At 56.4% G+C, this 20027-nt stretch overlaps 1 protein-coding gene across 1 annotated transcript in view; it reads left to right on the forward strand.

Moving 5' to 3' along the window:
- The first annotated feature begins 442 nt into the window (after positions 1-442).
- PEA15 (proliferation and apoptosis adaptor protein 15) overlaps positions 443-20027 on the forward strand; it is a 40567-nt gene continuing 20982 nt past the window's right edge. The window contains exon 1 of the mRNA XM_073322645.1: positions 443-761. The gene's annotated coding sequence lies outside the window, so the exon portion shown is untranslated. The remainder of the gene's footprint in view (positions 762-20027) is intronic.

The following is a 20027-nucleotide window of genomic DNA, read 5'->3' on the forward strand; positions in this document are numbered from 1 at the left end:
CCTTTGCTGGGTGCAGCTTTGCTGGAAAGAAGGGAAAGGGGCCAACCCCGACCCCAGGGACAGGGGCCAGCAGTGCCCATTTACGCTAGGTGAGGAGCCGGCCGGGTGTGAACCTCCCGCCCCAGATGGCCGAGGTGAAAAGAGACACACCATTCAACCGACTGGTGCAGCTGCCCTTGGCCTCTCAGCCCTCGGCCCCTTCCCCAGAGAATGGGCCAGTTTCACTTTCTGTTGGGAGCCGCTAGCCCGGGCTCTTGGCCACCCTGGGGTGCTTGGGTCGCTCAACCCCTGGGCGGGGGACATGCTGGAGCCTGGGATTTCCAAGGGCACTGGGCTGATCCCAGCAAGCACCGCGTGCTCCCCTCGAAACTCCCCGTCGGGCCAACCAGGCGCGCGTCCCCCGCCCCGGGGCTCTGGGGACGCCAGCCCCGGACTCGGGTGTCTCCGCGAAGGGGGCGGGCGCAGGGGCGGCGGCCTGTGGCAGGGGCGTGGGATGCGAAGGGTTAAATCCGCTGGCGGAGATCTCTCGGCTCCGCGCTCCGCAGCCCGGCGAGCCAGGAGGATGCAGACAAAGGCTCCTTCTCCCCCGCTCGCACTCAGGCGCTGACATCACCGGGCGCTCCGGGAGGCGAGCCCGGCCCGCAGCCAGGCGCGGCGGGACCGCCCCGAGCCCCAGCCCCGAGCGGACCGGCACCGGCGCAGCGCGCCCGACCCCTGCGGGTCTCCCCCAGCGCCTGGAGCCAGAGCCAGCCCCGGAGCCGGTAAGTTGCTGCAGCCGGGCTGGGCGGGGGGCGTCGGCGGGTTCCCAAAGTCACGCCTGGCCCCGGGAGGTTTGGCCCAGTCTCCCTGGAGCGCGGCGCCCGGAGCGGGAGGAATCGGGGGTTGACTCCCGGCTCGCACCCCGGCAAAGGGCCGGGCCTCTCCCAGCTCCTGCTCCGGGCCAGCCGCGGGCTCCCTCCGGAGCTCAGACTCCCCTGAGCGTCCGGCCACATGCAGCTGGCAGGGACCCACCCTGCGCCGGGGAGATGAGCCCCGACGCGCCCTCGCCCGCAGGACACCCCCCGCCCGCAGCTCAGCCCGGGCGGGACCCTCGCACGTGCCGCTCCCGGCGGAACAAGGGCAGGGGCGAGATTTCGGTCCCCGCCGCCCCCAAGGAGCCCTGCCCGGCGCTGGCGCCCTAGGGGCTCTGGGGGTCTCCGAGCAGCGCTGAGCTGGCTCCCGGGACAGCTGGGAGCAGACGCTGGAGGCGGCACTGTAAGGGTTAAAGATTGGTCTCTCTCTCTCTCACCCCGCGAAAGCACCAGGCTCCTCGTTCCCCCTTGTGCCTAGCTGGTGCAGCCCCCCCGCCCCGGGTGTTGGGAATTAGGGAAGTGCCCGCGGAGCGCCGCCTGCTCTGTGCTCGATGCTGTACAAACACAGCTCCTATTCCGGAGAGCTGGCGAGCCTGGGAAATCTCTCTGGTGTCTCTCCCCTGGGGACCAGGCCAGTCCCTCCCCGCCCCACTGGAGCTGCAAATCCGCCCCGGACCCAAACCCCAGAGCTTCTGTTCTGGCAGCTCCCTGGGGTTGTTGGTTCCCCTTCCTCTCCGCCCATGGTCAGTTTCCATTTCTGTGGCTGCCTTTGCTAGTGCCCCAGCCCAGCTGCAGGGGGCTTCCCCCAAAGATCTGGAGGAGGAGGAGGGGATCGCAGGGCTGGGGCTGCCCAGAGGGGAAGTGGTGAAATCTAGAGGCAGGCAATGCCCACGCCAGGGAACAGCCATGTCACCGCCCGCCAGCGTGATTCGGTGGCTGGCCAGGGAAGCTGTTGCATCGGGCTCTTTTCTGCTGGGGAAGGGAGGCTGTTTCAGGGCAGAGGTTTGGGCGGCCTTGGGACCCATTTTCAAAGGAAATCTCTGGGCAACACGGCAAACAGGAGCCCAGGAGGCTGCGTAGGAACCCCTGGGACTGTGGAATGGGCGAATTTTGTGGGAGATTAGGGTTCAGCCCCTGCCTCTGCCTCCTTTCAGCCCCCCATTTGTAACATGGGGGCAGCATCTCTCCTGTGTCTGTTTCGCTTGTGAGCTGGTTGGGGCAGGGACTCTGTCCCGGGGCAGTGCCTGGCACAATGGGGCTCTGCTCTTGGCTGCCGTAACACAGGTAGTCAACGGTGTTATGAATAATATCTCCCCACTGCAAACTGAGAGCTGCTGATGAAAAGTGCTCATGCAGAGCGAGGTGGTGGTGGTGGCGGCATTATCTTCCCAGCAGAAAACCCTCTCCAGGCCAGCTGTGTAGGGGCGAGAAGGGGGAAAGGATGCACTGGACACTGTGCCATTCACAGCGTCAGGGCGTGGGCCACCATGCCAACTTTCCCAGCTGTTCTGTCTGCCCCTTAAGGCTATTTAATGCGAGTGCAGTAGGTACCCTGGGGTGATGCTCCTAACTGTGCCGAATCTCTGGCCACTAGTAGGCAACTGTGGGTTGCTGGGAGACATGGTCAGTATGAGGCAGTGGGGTGCAGGGGTTAGATCTGGGGGAGCTGGGAGTCAGGTTCTATCTCCAGCCCTGGAGGGGAGTAGGGTCTAGATGCTAAGGCACAGGGCGGAGTCAGGATACCTGGGTTCTATCCCCCCCTCTGCTGCTGACTCTGTGTGTGGCCTTGGGCATGTTGTATCCTCTGTGCCTCTGTTTACCTGCCCATCACATCAGGCTGATGATCCTGAGTTCTCCTTGGGAGGCAGGGAGCTATTTCTAGTGAGCCTTTGCCCTTGGATGAAAGATGTGGGAGGTGTAGTTATTGTCGATCCTCTGGGACTCCCCTGATTGCTGCGAATCTGCCATTCCTGGGCTGTAGCCACCTGCATGTGAGTGGCCAAGCAGGAGCCCCTGAGATGGAAACATCTCTGGTGCTGGGTGACTGACTTGTGACTTTGGGGAAAGATTTGGGGCCTGGTCCTCATTTGCTCCAAGGTCCCTGCAGACCCCTCTGGCAGGAACTATAATTGACAACCCCCCTCTGTCCTGTAAAGGAGAATCCAGGGCCCTGTGTATCTAGACCTAGAGATGCCCCCCCCAGCCCCCCATGCACCCACCGTCTCCCGGCACGCACACCCACAGCAGACGCTCAGCTGTTCAGAGAGCAGTGGAAGTGCCTGTCTCTAGAATGAGACTCCAGCTCTTGGTCTAGACAAACTCGTACACACAGGATGCCAGGTAACCCAGCCCTGCAGTTACCCACAGCCTGGCCGTGGCCCTGGCATCGGATTTCTGCCCTGGAGCCCTGCAGGAGTGGGCAGACTGCCTTCCCAAGAACTGAGGGCTGGGCTTTCAGACCTCGCTCCCATCCAGGTACATGAACTGACTTTTCTGTGCCCAGTGTGCTGAAAATCCTGGGTCCCCACCCCCAGCCCAGTGCCCTTCCCCCAGGGCTGTCTCCTCTCTCCTGGCAGCTGACACAGACTCTAATCCTGTGGCTCTTTGGCTGTCTGTGGCAGGGGAACTGGTCACTTGTCCTGCTGCCCCCCAGCGAAAGTTGCTGTGGCTGCGATTGTCAACAGAGATGCAGGTTTTCAGGAAGCACTTCCTGAAAATCTGAGCTCTTTAAGGCACCCCAAACTGGGGCTCCTAAACCCCACACCACTGGGGAAACCCACGGGCCTGAGCGTGCTCACCCTGAGCAAAAGAGCTTACAGGGCCCTTGTCATCTTGTTCCCTCCCTCCCCCAACGCCCACCGTCCATCAGCCTCTCCCCAATCTCCCAGCCCTGCACTGGTGGATACTGGCTGCATCCTTCCTAGGGTAGCTATGACCCCTGCTTTGACAGCCCGAGCCCTCCTGCAGGACATGGCTCCGCCATCGTGGGAGGAAGAGGAGCGTTGCTGAGGGTAAGGGGCGAAAGGAAGCAGAGACTGGGTCTCATTGGTCACACTCCAGCCAGCAGCGCAGAAAGCCTGTGTTCTCAAGCCTGCTCCATACGCTTTAATGGGGCAGGAGCTGGCAGATTAACTCCAGCGCCAGGATCCGGGCTGCTTGTCTCTGAGCCGAACCACGAGGCAGTGCTGTGGAGACCCCTCGAGAGCAGCCATCCAAGCCTCTGTGCAGAGACCGGTCACGATGCCCTGTCCTGGCGTGGAGCCAAATGAAGGGGCAGAGGGTGGGCTACTGGAGAGAGGTTAAGGCAAGATTTCACAGCTGTCAGGCCGAGCGGGAGAGGGGCAGAGATGGGGAGAAGGAGTGCAGGGGAAAGGGGACAGATTGGAAGTGTGAGTGTGATGCGGGCGTTGGCCAGGCTGCATCATGTGACGGGTTCTATAATCTCCTTTCACAGGCATCTTCCCCCCACACCCTCAGGGCCTTTGGTGATTAAACAATCGCATCGGAAATTGCTCGCGGCTCTCATCACATCCCCTCCATATGTCTCATCAGCACACAGGCTGTGGTGCATGGCAGAGAACCCCTTCCCCATTCCCATGCAGCTGCTGCCCCGTCTGTATCCCAGTGTGATCACCAGCTCCTCTCCCACCCGGACAGCTAGGGCTGTGCCCCAGTGCTCTCACAATCATGTGCATGCTACTGCCGTGACTCTTGCCAGGAGGGCAGGTACTTGTGCAGCTAGGGGGCGGGGGGTGCAGTTTTACCCAGCCCTGCAGTTGGCTGTTTTGGATTCTTGGACCTGCGGATCAGCTGGCTAAAACCCCTGAGCCCCATCCTCTCCTGTGGGATGCGAGTCACTCCCTCAGAAATCTGACTGCTGGGAGTAGACCCCTTTCTCCTTCTGTTGTTGCCAGCCGTCTGTGTTCACCGTCAGGAACCGCTGCAGGCCAGCTGGAGTTCTGACTATGTGTCTGACAGTACATAGAGGCCCCAAGGGCACTGCACAGACACATTCCCTGCTTTCAAGAATCTGAATAAACCAGACAGACAAGTATGGGAAGGGAAACTGAGTCCCAGAGAGGGAAAGTGACCTGCCCAAGGCAAGCCAGGCACAGAACCCAGGTCTCCTGAGTGCCAGCACTGTGCCCTCCCCACTGTACCCCTGTATGTGCCAAACTTGTCATAACAGCCCTCTCGGAGGGCCATGACAGGACCTTAAGCATTAAAGACACGGTCTTCTACCACTTGAGCTAAAGGAGCAGCTCTGTTAGCAGCCGGCAGTAGTAGGGCCTTATCCTCATCCTCTGACCAGCCACTAGAGGCAGACATGTCAGAGATGCCATCCACATGTCAAGGGGGCACCGAAGCTACAAACACAGGGGAAACAGTTGAGAATTTCACCAGTTTAATGGTGGAGGAACCCGGGACCCAAAATGTCCGTGTTTCCCATCATTGTGTCATCACTCTGCCCTTTCCGAAAGCTCCACGCCCATGTGCCCTGCCCCGTATCTCTGTGAGCCCTGGGCTCTGCTCCCCACTCCCTGGACCTCTCTGCTGTCCATGGAGCCCGTGGGCAGCCAGCCCCACAAGCTGTGTAGCTTTGTCATTTGCTTTCTCTTGTGAGTTGGTCCCTTCGGCCGCCTCCCTGTCAGTGTCTCTGTCAGCTCCTGACCGGTGGCTATTTGCTCACCTTCCTAGCCAGCGTCTTCTCCTGTCCCAGACTGTTAGCAGGGCTGTCCCTCATTCCCCAGCCAGGCACCTCGATCACTCACTTTAGTGGGGTAAATCCTTGGCTGGCTGTATCTCTAGCCACACATTGACAGTATCTATCCATCTTCATATATGTATGTCCCCTTATATCCCATCCCCATACGCAGCCCTTTAATGTTCCTCTAGTTATCTAGCTAATCCAGTATCAGGGAGTAGCTCTGTTAGTCTGTATCCACAAAAACAAGAAGGAGTCTGGTGGCACCTTAAAGACTAACAGATTTATTTGGGCATAAGCTTTCGTGGCTAAAAAATGCATGCATGCTTGTGAAGAAGTGGGGGATTTTACCCACGAAAGCTTATGCCCAAATAAATTTGTTGGTCTTTAAGGTGCCACTGGACTCCTCGTTGTTTTTCTAGCTAATCCAGTGGTTTTCAACCTGTGGTCTGCAGACCCCTGGGGGTTTGTAGATTTCCAAAGGGGCTCGCACCGCCATTCAAAATTTTGTAAGGGTCTGACAATGAAAAAAGGCTGAAAACCACTAATCTAACCAATCACATTAGGAATGCTGTCCATGCAGCAAAATGCTGGGATCCCCGCCCCTGTTTGGAGCCCGGCTGCTGGGTTCCCTTCTCCCCCATGTTTGAAACAGCAGCTGCCTCCCCTGGAGCTGGTTTGGGTGTAAATGTCAGCTGGAGACCTTTACATTGGTGCTGTCTGGGTGCTAAGGAATTGTCCTGGGGGGAGGCTTGCAGGTGTGTGTGTGTGTGGGAGGAATCTGGGGCACCCATGGGGGCTGGGTCTGAGAGCACATGGCTGCAAAGGGTGCCCGGGGCCCAGGGCGTTGCTCAGCGCTGCTTTGCCAGGCTATCTCAGTCCATAACTCTGCCGTGCAGCCCACCCGTATTGGCAGCACCAGGGCAAACACGGCAGCACTGAGTGAAAGGGGCAGGGAACAGCCGGCCAGAGGGCCCTGAACCTTGCTGAGCAGGGAGGGGAGAGGCTGGGAAAGGAGGAAGGAGCATTGCCAACATCCCCAGTGCCCCATTGCCCTGCCCACTGACCCTGCTGCCTGAAACTCAGCCCATCCCCACTCTTCCTGCAGACCCTAGTGCCTGATGGCCCGTGCCTGATGGCCCATGCCCCTGCCTGCTGGCCCGTCCCCTCTGCCCCATGCTCGGGGCAGGACCCGGGTGGGTCACTGATGAAAGGCAGAGGATCCATGCAGCCTCACTCTGTTCAGGGCGATGGGGAGCGGGGACTGAATCCATAGCACCCCCTCCCAGAACTGGGCCTGATTTCTGCTGCTGGACATGCCCACACACTCAAATGCATCAACACCCAACATGCTCGTCGCACACTCAGGCTCCCTGAGATGCACCCTCCCTGACCTCACACCACAACACACTGACTGCACACGCACTGTGTCTGCACACACAAGTGTGACACCCTCATCCAGACAGCCACCCACCTGCTGCATTCGCTGCACACACACACGCACCTTCCTGCACAACACACCCCTGCTGCACACACAACCTTGCACACTCATGCTCGCCACACCCGTGTGCAAGATACACCCCACCCAACACATCCCTCTGTTCCCCACAGCACACGCTCACCACAATCACTCCCCAGTCACACTCATTACACACTCAGTGCATGCTCGCCACGCTCATTTCACATGCACACCCACCCAACACAACACACGCTTACTCCGCACGCTATCACACACCTGCCGCGCTCACTGTGTACCCGCTCCCAACCCACCCCCACACTGATTACACAGACAAGCTCCTCGCACACATACCCTCGCCTAGCAGAAAATGAACCTTCCTCTCTTTGTGAGTCACTGGGACCTTGGTTCCCCCCACCATGTCCTGACTGGGCTGAAATGTCTCTCCCACAACAGCGAATGGGGCCATTGGCTCCTCTGCTCTGCCAATCCCCAGGCCACGGATTTCACCCCAAAATGGCCACTGGGGATTTGGGAGGTGGGACAAACCCTAGTGAAACTGCCCTCCCCATCCCTCCTGAGCAATGACACACGATCAAAAGTGCTAACTGGCCAGGCTGAAGTATGGCTCCCTAGGGCAGGCAGAGAGGAGCCTCTGGGGGCCCTGCTGGCACAAGACAGGGCAGGCCATGCCTCCAGTTTATGGGCATCTGGGCAAGTCTGGGCAGGGACCAAGAAGCGTGCCAAAGACTGCGAAATGGACGAGACATTCCCCTCAATCCAGCCCCCTTTACCCTGGGGACACTGGGTGGTTGCTGGGAAGGCTGCTAAACCCAGCCAGGGATAGGTAAGGCAGGCCAGGAGCCAGCGAGAGCCCAAGGATCTGTCTCTGTCCGTCAGCCTCAGTAATGAATCTTCCCCCCCGCCCTTTGTAACCGTCACAGTATGGTGGGGCGGGTATTGTGCTTCCAGAGCGAGGTCTCGGGGGCTGGCAGAGATGAGGGGTTAGCAGCAGATTCCGACCCCCCTTCAGGAGCAACTGTACCCGGTTTGTCCATCAGGGATGGTGTTTTCTAATCCCATCTAAGAGCAGTGCTGACTGTTGTGTGGGGGAAGAGGCAAGATTTTCCTCTGGGTGGGGTGGCTGATGGACCTATTTATCCCCAGACACCTCCTTGATGTGATCTATCGATCGACCTGTGTATGTCATACCTGCCGCTAAGGCTGCTGTCATCTGACCCTGCCCTGTGTATCACTCGTCTGGAGTGATTGTCCTGACTCCCGGGGACAGGGTGTGGTCACCTGGAGTCTCTAACTAATGTCTCCCAGGTGAAAGCATCAGACGCCAGCCAGGCTGGGCTGCGTCTGTGATTAGAACAATGCTTCCCACAGCGTCTGTCATCTGAGCACTTCCCAGTGCTTTAGAAACAGTCATTAAGGCCTCTTTGGTAGAGGCCAATGCCATTATTTCCATTTTACACAGAGAGAAACTGAGGCACAGGGAGACCGTGAGTTTGCCCAAAGTGACAGAGCTAGTCAGAGCTGGGAATGGAACCCAGGAGACCCCACTTCCCTATGTGTATAGACCTAATAACACTCCCCATGTGTCTTGTCCCAGCTGGCAGCTCATCTGGTGTATGACCTGGTACTGGCCCCGTGGGCATTGCAGGTCTTCCTGGGCACAGCTTGGTCTATGCCTGCCAAGCAACAATTTCTCCCTGACAGGGCTTGAACTAGGGCCCCTCTCTTCTCAGCATCACAGCCTTACCACATGGGCTAAAGGAGGCTCCCGCAACAGCTGTCACTAGTAGGGCTTTTATCTTCATTGCAAGGCTTTCAGCTGGGAGAAACCATTACATGTGTGGAGGGGAGGATGTGGAAACTCAGTGTCTGACAGCTCCCAACGCCACTTGGCTCCTCTATCCAAGGAAGTCATGCATGGCAGGCAGCCCAGAAGAGGTTAACCCAGCAGCAGCTCCCAGATGTAGCCTCAGAATAGGGCCATGGTCCCCACAAAGTGTCCCCTACTGCTGCACCCCTGCACTGCTATGCTGTGGCCATGGGCGCATCTAGCTGGGTATCCTGCTTCCAGCAACGGCCAGCACCAGCCACTTCAGAGGAAGGAGCACAAGACCACGCAGTGATGGGAGAACCTGCTGCACCCTGGTCAGTTCCCTCCTGACCCCTTGGCTTCTGCCCTGAAGCATGACACTGCTGGTGATTTGCATAGCAAAAATATTCCACCAATGGGCTTACCATCTCCCCGCTACAGAGAGTTGGCCAATCACTTTGCCCTTCCCCAGTGTCGCTCTGCTGGGAAATCTGCCCAAATGGCTCTTTTGGCATCAAAACTATGAGAGAATCTGAACCACCTGTCCCAATTTTTCCTTGGTGGGGGGCAAGAAGGGGAGGTTGGGGAGATGTTATCTGGCTGCAGGTGCAAAACAGGGTAGTAACCACTAGAGCTGGCTGAATTGTTGTTTTCTTTTTTGTTCGCTTTGTCCCCCTCCCCTCCTTACGCACTGGTTGTTTTGAAAAGTCGGGGGCGGGTGGGGGTGGGGGGGTGGTTCTGGTTCAGATGGGAATGAACATTTTCAAAATTACTGGTGAAACTAGAAGTAAAAAAACCAACCCCAACCTGCCATTTTAGGTCAAACAAAACATTTTTGCTTTGACAAAGATCCGCGTGATTCATTTAGATTTTGAGCACCGTTAGATGGGTTTGCATTTTTTCCAAACGCAACTGAAGGAAATTTTGAAAGTCATTTTTAAATTGAAAAAAAACCCAACGGATCGCTCCTTCCCCTCCCAACCCCCAAATTTGTTTTGTTCTGAAGGGAACAATTTCAGTGCAAGTGACACAAAATTAGCGAAACATTTGTTTGGTTGAATTGGCATTTACCTCCCAAGTTTTGGCCAAAAATTGTCATCCATTTCTACGGAGAGCTGAGAAAAAAGCAAAGTGGTTCCAGAATAGGGTGGGTTTGCCAGCCCAGCGGGTTCATGTTTAACCTGTGCTGAAATGGGCTGGGAAAACCCTTCCTGTTTTGTGTAGTTCCCCCTTTGGTTTAAAATATTTCCTTCTGACCAGGACTCGCAGAAGGAAGTGGGATCTAGGGCTTAAAGTGGGGGGCAGGAACATCTGGGCTCTATTCCCATCTCTGGGAGGGAAAGTGGTCTCATCATTGTATCAGAGGAGCAGGAATCAGGACGTCTGGGTCCCACTGGCTCTAGGAGGGGACTGGGGTCTAGTGGCTTCAGCAGGGGGCTAGCGGTAAGAACTGGTTTCTATTCCTGATTCTGCTGTAGGCTTTCAGAAAACCCTTGGGTGAGTCATTCTGTGACTCAGTTTCCTTATCTGTTCAACATGTGGATGATGATACTTGTCCCCTTGCTCAGCAGCTTTGGCAGGCTCAGTTCAGGAATGTTTGGAAAGTGCTTGGAGAGAAGTGACTGCATCCTTGCAAAGTCCTGTGCTGAGCTGGGCTAGTGCATGAGTGCACTCCCACTGCCCTCTGCTTGATAAATTAGAACTGCTCCTCTGTGTGTCATAGGCCCTGTAGTGCTGACAGCTGATGGTGATTCTCCGGCAGGGGGCTGTGCTTTTGGAGCAGGAGGATCTGAGTTCTGTTCCTCTGAATTTCCCCAGCATGCAGCATGGTGACTAGCCTCCTCTGGGAACGAACTGCTGTCCCAGAAACAGTTAACACATCAGGCCTGTCTCTGAAAGGCCATTGTCCCGGGGAGCTGGGTGCTTGGAATCATCAAACAAAAGGCCCATTGTTTGGGGCGCTCACCAACCGCCCCACTCTGCTCGTCTTTTGTTTGTGTCCCTGAGCTTTTCTGCATGGCTCCAGCAGCCGACCGGACATTCCATTCCATTTCCGGGGGGGGCCTGCTTGCTGGAGGATTTGTGTTGACTGGCCAAAGTGTCTGTGTGTGGGGAGAGGTGTTGGGGGGGTGGGGAGCACAACGCAGGGGTGTGAGAAGAGCACGAGGGGCACCGCTTCTTGGAGCTGAGGGTGACGGAGCGAGATCAGAGGAAGAAAAGAAAGATGGGGAAAAAGCGAAGGAATGGGAAAGTGGGGGGAGAGAGGGAATCGGCTCTGTTGCCTTGTTCAACTTGATATTATTTCCAGCTGTCTGGAGGAAACTCGAACCTGCCAATGCTCTCAGCAGACACGGGGGATCTCAGTCCAGGGTCAGGTTAAACATTCCACATCTGCTACAGTGGGAATTCCACTGAGCCAGATTTCCCCGCCCAGCCTCAAGGGGCTAAAACCCAGGGCCCTTCCCAGCATCACGTGCCTGGTGGTGGCTGAGCCCCGGGTCCAAAATCTCTGCTCCTCTGGGCACTGTGACACTCGCAAGGAAGCAGCTGCCCTGGGAGGCCTCTGGTCCTGTGGGGGTTGGGGAATAGGTATGCCAAGAGCCTGCGATGGGGACGGGAGGGGGACAGGAGGAAGCAGCATGGAAGGAGGTGGAGCCATAGGGTCACTCAGCTCTGCTGCATCCTGCCCCTGTCCAGCCCCCTGGTGCAGAGAGCGGAGGGGAAGCACATTGTGCTGGCGAGAAGAGAGGCTAGCGGGGGCCATTGCTGGGCAAGTAATGGGGCTTTGGGGGGGGGTCCCACAGCTCCTCAGTCACACTCAGGCCCCTCTGCAAGTGGTGGCTGGGAATGGCCCTCTGAGAATCCCCCTGGGGTGGCATGAAGGGTCTGAACCCACCCAACCTCAGCACAGGGGGTATGGCTGGAATGCCTTGGACCCTGCCAGTTCTCTGCTTGCTGGGGCCATAGAGGCACTATGGGGAGCAGAGCGTAGGTTAGAGCAGCCCCGAGGCTGCTCTAACTGACACTGCACAGCCCTAGAATATGGAGAGTGCAAAGATGGCTTAAAGCCTCCTGCTCTGGCACAGGTAGGGAGCTGACTGAGAATCAGGCCCTAGAATCCCAGCCTTCACTCCAGGGAGCTCTCAGGGGGTCATGGTTGGTGCCTTGTTAACAGGAAGATATTGACGTGCTCAAGAGGGCTGAGAAATGATTCAGAGAAAGGATCATGGGCTTGTGGAGTGGGGGAGATGAGGGCTGGCTCCATGGGACAGAGAGAGGGCATGACAAGGGTCTGCAGGCAGGGAGAGGGATTCGCGGAGTGCTGTAACCAGGAGCAAGGGTGAGGGAAACTAGTCTGAGCTGGGGAAAGTCTCCCAAGGGAATCTAGGTGGGAGGGGAAACTGAGGCACAGAGTGGGGAAGGGACTTGCCCAAGGCCATCCAGCATGGCAGTGGCACAGATGGAACACAGATCTCCTGACTTCCAGGCCAGGCAGTGAGCCATGGAGCCAAACTGCTCCCAAGTAAGGCCTGGCTGGGCGATGGGTTGCATCGTCCTCTCCCTTCCAAGAGGATGCGCTGAGCTTCTTACTTTCATGCCCCTTGCTACGACCTAGCCTTGCGGGACACACGGGAATGATGCAGCAGGCGGCGTGCACAAATAGTCTGTGGCTACAGAGGCCACCAAACATCTGGCTGATGTGTAGGAGGCAGTGTTGAGCAGTGGTTAGGGGCTGCTGGGGCCTCAGAACTCCTGGGTTCTCCTGCCAGCTCTACCCAGGGCTGGCTGTGCGACCTCAGGGGTGTTGCTTCGCCTCCCTTGTTATTTGCAAAACAAACAACATTCTTGCAACAGTTTTTGCTGTTGTTTGTCAGAATTCAAAATGGGAAAAGTTCCATGGGTCGGGATTGAGGGTTACCAGCAGAACTGGGGGAGGGGAAGCCCAGGGCTGGGATAGTAGGGGGCTGCAGGTCGGGATTAAGGGGCATCAGCAGAACTGTGGGGATGGGGCGAGCTTGGGGCTGGGATAGCAGGGGACTGTGGGTCAGGATTGAGAGGCACTGACAGAACTGCTTGGGGGGAGCCTGTACAGAGACACCCCACACTGTCCCGTGGGCGAGCCAGCCACATGACACATTTACAGCTTATTACATGGAAAATAAGCCAACTCCAGCGCATAAGTTTTTGTTGTTTTTAAAAATTGCTTCTGGAGCAATTGGTTGTGTAACAAATGATGCTTTGCCATTGGGATGGCACCTCACCAGGGCCTGGGCACTCTTCCAGCACTTCCTGCAGAGGAATTGGCTCAACACGCTCTTTGCTGCTTCTGGAGGTGTTTTCCTCCTCGGAGAATTGCTCTGTGCAGGTGCTGGGGGGATGTTGGGAGCGGGGCGGGGGGGGGGGAGGAAGGGCACAGCATGGAGCAGGGCACAGAAACCTGAGCTGGGAGTCGTGAGGTCTGATGTCAAGGGACCACTGTGATCATCTAGTTTGACCTCCTGGATACCCAGGGCAGAGAATGGCCCTGAGTTAATTCCTGTTAGAACCAGAGCAGATCTTCTAAGCAAACATCCAGTCTTGATTTTAAAGCTGGCCAGTGATGGAGAATCAACCGTGACCCTTGATCACCATTGTACCTGGTCACTCCATACCGCAGCCAAGACCACGTGGTGTCCCTTATCTCGACTGGCTCTTCAGGAGTATGGGGTGCTGGCAGGGGTCACTGAGTCAAGGAGAGTCCAGGTTTTCCCAGGCTCTACACATTCCCATCTGGGGTTGTTCCCTGGCTTCCGCGTGGTCAGATTGTCCCCGGTCTTTGCCGCCGCAGCTCTCGTGTGCACCAAGGTTTACATCTGAGGCCAGTGCCGGGAGAGAGCCATTTGGAAGACACCGGCTTCTCCACGGTCCTCAGCGCTCTCTTGACAGTTGAAAACATGACCCTTATTTCCAGTTGGAATTTGTCTCGCTTCATTGAGACCAGTGTGCCCCTGAGTAGGTGCCCAGCCTGAGTTGTTGAAGTGAACGCACCCTAATGGCCTTTTACATGCCAAAGGGCCAGTTCTCCCGCCTTGCTCGGACACCCATCTGTGGGCACCTCGTCGGCTCTCCTGAATCCCTGTGAGGAGGGGAGGATTATCCCTTAGACTGTCAACTCCTTGGGGCAGAGACTGTGTTTGTACAGCACCTGGGGCCCTGCTCCACGACTGGGACAGCTACCGATCGATAGCACTGCCCTCCCGTGTCACAGATGGGGGAGCCAGGGTAGAGGGGGACTGAGGCAGAACCTTGGGCACCAGTCTCACAAGGGTTTTGAGGATCTCGGTGGCACCGAAGTTTTGGACTTAGGTGGCAGAGCAAGCTGTGTTAGCATCCCCCCAAAATAATTCTGCAAATAGCCAAGCAACAGTCACTGAATCTGCCAAGGCTAAATCGGTTCTTCATTGGCCGCAATCGGCTGGCCGTGGTTTTGCCCCACAGACGCTCATCTGCAAATCTGTAAACAAGCAGCCGGAGGAAGAGCTCTTCCTGCTTCAGAGATTAAAAAAATCCTTTTGAATCAATCTCGGAACTCGCTGCAAAACTGAAAGTGTGGCAGGGCATGTGCCATGGTTAAATCCACGTATAAACCCACCCGGCGCAGGATCGATATGAACGAGGGGGCTCAGCTCCTCTGGGGGACAGCAATGACTTCCCTGATGAAATCCCACAAACTGGGACTTGTGCCGAACAGCTCCGAGATCAACAGCTCGCTGGGGGCTGAGGTCCGATCTGTCTTCTGTGCTGGATGCTCTCCAAAGAAACGGACACATCGCAGAAAGCGCCTGCATCACACGGGACTGTCCGGAGAAAGCCAGCCTCTGGATATTTAAGGAAAAGCCCCCAAGCAGCTGCATAATTAAATCTCCAGACACCTAAAACAATGTTTGCAAAGCACCTGGAGCATCTCGAATGCCAGGTGTCATTGCTACATACAGCACGTTAGTGGCTGGAGGAGGAGTAACTAGGAAGATGTTTATCATGGACTGGGCATATGAGTGTACAGTGGCAGAATCGGTAACGGAACCCAGGAGTCCTGATTCCCAGTCACCTGCTCTAACCCCTAGAGCCCACTCCAATCCCAGAGCTGGCCTAGAACCCAGGAGTCCAGCTGCCTTGCTCTAATTACTCGCTCCCCATCCCTCCTCGCACACCTGTGTGTGCAGTGATGGATGGCGAGGGACAAAGACAGGAAGATGCGGAGGGAGAGAGGAAGGAAACCAGCGAGAGCCCCGTTTGGGTTGTTTCCACTGGTTACAAACCAGCTTCCTGCATCCCCGTTCCTGTGCTACATCCTATCAGAGCGCCAGGCCCCACCCCAGCTGTCATCTTTCTCCCAGCCCCGCAAGCCACTGTATTTAGGGCAGCACCAGCATCCAGGAGAGCAGCAAGTGGGAAGATTACTTCTGCCCAAATGGGGTCAGCTGGTAGCAGAGCAATTCCCATCACGGCAGGTCGGGGCCACGTGATCCGCACTAAGCAGATTGTCCAGGGGAGATAAAGAGGTGTGGGGGTATGGAATGAAGCTGGGATTCCCACTGTCTCCAGGATGGGAGTCCAGGGGTGTGTGGGAGGCAATGTCCCCATCCACCCCTGGGGGGCTCTTTTTTCTTCGCTCAGGGTGGGCCGAGATAAGTGTGAGGGCAGGCGCATCCTGCTCCCAGCAAACCCAATAGATGGACTACCCTGAGACTCCTGCCCGGCGTCAGGCTTGGTGCAGCCTGACAGTTTGATTAAAAAACAGAGAAGGATATAAAATGAACATGGCCCAGATTAAAGGGATTAAAATCGGGTCTCAAAATGTAATTGTAACTGGAGAATAGTCATCGCGTGGGCGGGCTTCCAGCAAGGTCCTGCGGGGATCAGTCCTTGGGCCCACCCTATTGAACATTTGTATCAATGACCTGGAAGAAAACCTAAAATAATCCCTGATAAAGTTTACAGATGACACAAAGATTGGGGGAACGGTAAATGAAGAGGGTGGGTCGTTGACAGAGCAATCAAGCAAACGATATGTTTTAATATGTCTACATGTAAATGTACACAGCTAGGAACAAAGAGTGTCGCTGTACTTCCAGGATGGGGGACTCGATCCTGGGAAGCTGGGACTGTGAGAAAGCTCTTGGGGATCGTGGTGGATAATCCACTGAACATGAGCTCCCTCTGGGATGCGGTGGCCAAAAGAGCTAATGTGATCTTGTGCGGGGGAGGCATAAACAGGGGAATTGCGAGTAGGAGAAGAGAGGTTATTTTATCTCTGTATCTGGCGCTGGTGCGACCACTGCTCGGATCCTGTGTCCAGTTCTAGAGCCCCCACTTCAAGATCGATGTTGATAAATTGCAGAGGGGTCAGAGAAGAGACACAGAAATTATTAAAGGATGAGAAAACCTGCCTGAGAGCGAGAGACTCAAAGAGCTCAGTCTATTGAGTTTAACAAAGAGAAGGTGAAGGGGTGACTTGATCATAGTCTATAAATATTGACATGGGGAACAAATATTTAATAACAGGCTCTTTGGTCTCGCCGAGAGAGGGCAAACACGATCCAACGGCTGGAAGTTGAAGCTAGACCAATTCAGACTGGAAATAAGGTGTAAATTTTTAACAGTGAGACTAATTAACCACTGGATCAATTTCCCAAGTGTTGTGGGGGATTCTGCATCACTGACAATCTTTAAATCAAGAGGGGATATTTGTCTAAAAGCTCGGCTCTGGGAATTGTCTGAATTACGCTGGTCAGAGGGATGATCAGAATGGTCCCTTTTGGCCTGAGAATCTACGAATCAATGGGAGTGTTTGCCCATGATGTCAGTGGGGCCAGAATTTCAGGGGTGATTGGAGTGGGCAGCCCCATCTCACCTCAGCAGAAAGGTCCCTGCTGTGAAATGACTTGTCCAGGGTCACGCAGCCAGTCGTGGCAAAATCAGGAACAGAACCCCGAAGTCCTTTGCTCTTTGTTTCCTCCTTCTCCGAGCCAGGGCCAGAGCTGCGAATGCCAGTCCTGTGCTTTAGCCACTGGCCCGTCTTTTGTTTGTGTTTATAGACGGCTGCAGCAGCCGTTGGGTCAAATCTCCTGCCCCTGGCCCCCAGCCAGCTGGCAGACTCGGTGTCTGGCTATGAGCAGCCGGTGGGGTATGGCCGAGGTCGAAGGTTGGCTTGTCTTGCAGATGCTAGGTCGCCCATTAATGTGGTGGGTCATTAGCTCAGCTGGCCGGAGGAGGCAGGAGGTGAGGGTGAAGTCCCCTCTCCTCTGTGCTTGCGGAGCTGACAGGCAGGGCTGGGCCAAGGGCTGTGATAGCATTAAAGGAGTGCACAGATCATTCTAATGTCAGCAGCTCAGACAGGCAGGGAGAGACCGTCAGATTGCCCCAGCTGAGATCAGGGCCCCCTTGGGCTGGGCATTGTCCGGACACCCAGGGAGAGACCGTCCCTGCCCCAGCTGAGAGGCATATTATGCTGGAGGCAGGATTGGGGCAGCGCATCTCTGTGGCCTGCACTGTGATCCACCTGTGAACACGGAACGGGCAAATCTCTAGCTGTGACAGAGGTGGTGCTCACTGCTGGGCTGTTCAGGACAGCGGGTCACTCCAGGGGATCGAATTCCCTGGAAATCTCAGGTGGGACAGGCCTGCCGGGCTCTGAGGTACCACCCCCGAACCTCCCCCACACACACACTGCTGGAGCAGCAGTGAGGGCCACACAGTGCAGAAGCATGGACCATGGATATAGAGGAGGGGGTGGGGGGCCAGGGATGGGGGCTGGTTCAGTTACACCACTGCATTGAAAAGCTGGAGGGTATTTCTCCCCACCTGGCTGAGGGCTGGCTGGCTGAAGCTCCCCAGCTCCTGCTGAGCACCCAGAGCATCCCTGGCCACTCACTCCAAGCACCTCCTCTCTCCTTTCCCCTCCCCCATCTCCTGCATCCTGGGGGCAAAAGGGTGGGTGGGAGGTAGAGCACCCCTTTCAACCCCACCCAACCCCCACCCCAGTCTGCTAATTTATAAGAGGCAAATACTGCAGCAGACCTGCAGCTGCTCACAGCTTCCCAGGGAGCAGCAGGGAGTGACCCCAGGGCCTTTTATGCTGAAAACCTGACACCCGAACTAAAGGAGAATCTCCACTGGCTGTCAGCAGTGTGGGGTCTCTGACACACAGCTGGACAGTTCTGCTTCCATCCAGTGGAACATGGTGATCTCTCGATCTCTCTCTCTCTCTCACATGCAGTTTAGACTGGTACCTAGAGACTGCCCCCACCCCCAAACCCCCTCTATCTTTGAGCCCATCTGCTCTGCCAGAGCAGGGCACAGCCGAGGTTGGGCTGGGTACTACCCTGGCCCTAGGTAGTGTGTGCACCTGTGCCCCAGCCTTGTACCCACCTGCTGTGGAGGGAGGTGCGTAAGGATGGCACCTGGAGCCACCAGGATCTCTCCAGGCAAAGAGAAGGGAACTGATCCTATCTAGCTAGTGAGGAGGGGATGACAGGGTTAAAATAATGTTGGCTCGGCAGTTGCCATGGCGATTTCTTTGCTCCTAGAAACTCAGCCACTGTTGCTTCCAGTCCCCTGGGGGGTCCCTCCTATGCCTGCCCCTCCCCACCCCTGTCCCACTTCCCTCAGGCCGCTCAGCCCATTTCACATTTCATCCAGGGCCGCAAACTTTAATTTGCTCTGTCAAACCAGCCCCCCTGTTTTTCAGCAGCTTGAGAGGTGGGGGGAGGGCAGGGAGGAGAGTGGCTGAGGTAGGACACACCTCATGCTGGGGAGAGACTGACCTGCAGGGGGTCTGTGTGGGGCGGCTTCTCTGACAGGGAATCATCTGCCCCCCACCCCAGAGGAACCACAATGGTCTGTCTGCCTGGCATCCCTGGTGTGCTCTGTACCCGTACGCCCAGCAGTGGGATCCATCCCCCTCTCCTACCAGCTGCAGACTCTGCTCTGCCCTGGGCATGATCTTCCCCCTGTTCTAGGGCCTTTCCTCCCCCAGTCGCAGGCTCAGGGCAGCTGTGCACTTTCCAGCACTCCCGTCTCCTGCCCTGCACCCTTGCTGGCCCAAGAAAGCGGAGATGTTTTGACTGGGGAGAATCAGACATTTCAGCCGCAGACCCCCCCCCCCCCCATCCCCATATCTCAAGATTCACCAGTGGAGCTGCTGCTGAGCTCTGGCCCCCAAATCCAAAGTCTTCTGTGCTTCTACAGTGCCTTTCATCTCAGGATCTCACAGCTCTTTGTTATCTGCAAATCAGGAAGCAGGAAATCAAGGCACAGGAAGGGGAAGCGACAGGCCCAAGAGCTGGGAAAGGAGTCCTAGCTCTCAGTCTCCCTTCTCTAACCTCTAGACTAGAGAACCCAGGAGGCCTCCTGCGCTAAGCATTCAACTCCACTCCCCCGCCTGAGAGGTGTGTTGTAGAACCCAGGAGTCCTGGCTCCCAGACAATGCTCCGTTCTCCGGAGGGAGGGGCTGTGGCAAAGCAGTTCAGGAATGCGGGCAGGGCCTAAGCCAGGGAGAACAAATTTAAATTTTGGATGTTAGTGGGGACGTGCCCAAGCCGGCTGGATAAACAGGAAGCATAAACCAAACTCCTTTCTTTTTCCTTGTCACTCCACTGAGAAAATAGGCTGGCTGGGGAGAAAACATAATTACTCTCATCACAGCATCCAGCTGGTGTGTGCTAGCGTTGTCTTGTGAATGGGGCTCCCTGAGACATGCCCCTTCATGCATAGTCATGAAGCACTTTGAATGTAAGGCTTGAATGGAGGCAGAAGGGGGTGGTCACCTGACTCTGCCCTTTCATGGTCTTCCTCTGCCTATTGCAGGGTCTGGTTGCCCCCCCACTCCCCCTCCCCCCACTTGTCTTATTACTGAACCAGTAATCCCTGCTCACCATAGCGCCAGCTGAATTCCTCCCACTGGCGTGCCATCCTGGGTCCTTTCCACCATAGCTAAGCACACAGGCTGCCCCCGTATGGTGACACTGGGCAGTGTGGGCTGGGAACTGGACAGCCAGGAAGAACCACAGGGTCTGTCCAGTATAACCCTGTGCTGTGAGGGACGCTGCAGGTCCCAGTGTCCCCATGGGGGAGGCCACCGCATCCCCTAGTCCATGTGATCTACTCCAGCTTCCCCCACCACTCACTCCCTATTCCCCCACT

The sequence above is a fragment of the Lepidochelys kempii genome, chromosome 24, assembly GCF_965140265.1.
Source record: "Lepidochelys kempii isolate rLepKem1 chromosome 24, rLepKem1.hap2, whole genome shotgun sequence".
In the NCBI taxonomy this organism is placed as follows: domain Eukaryota; kingdom Metazoa; phylum Chordata; order Testudines; family Cheloniidae; genus Lepidochelys; species Lepidochelys kempii.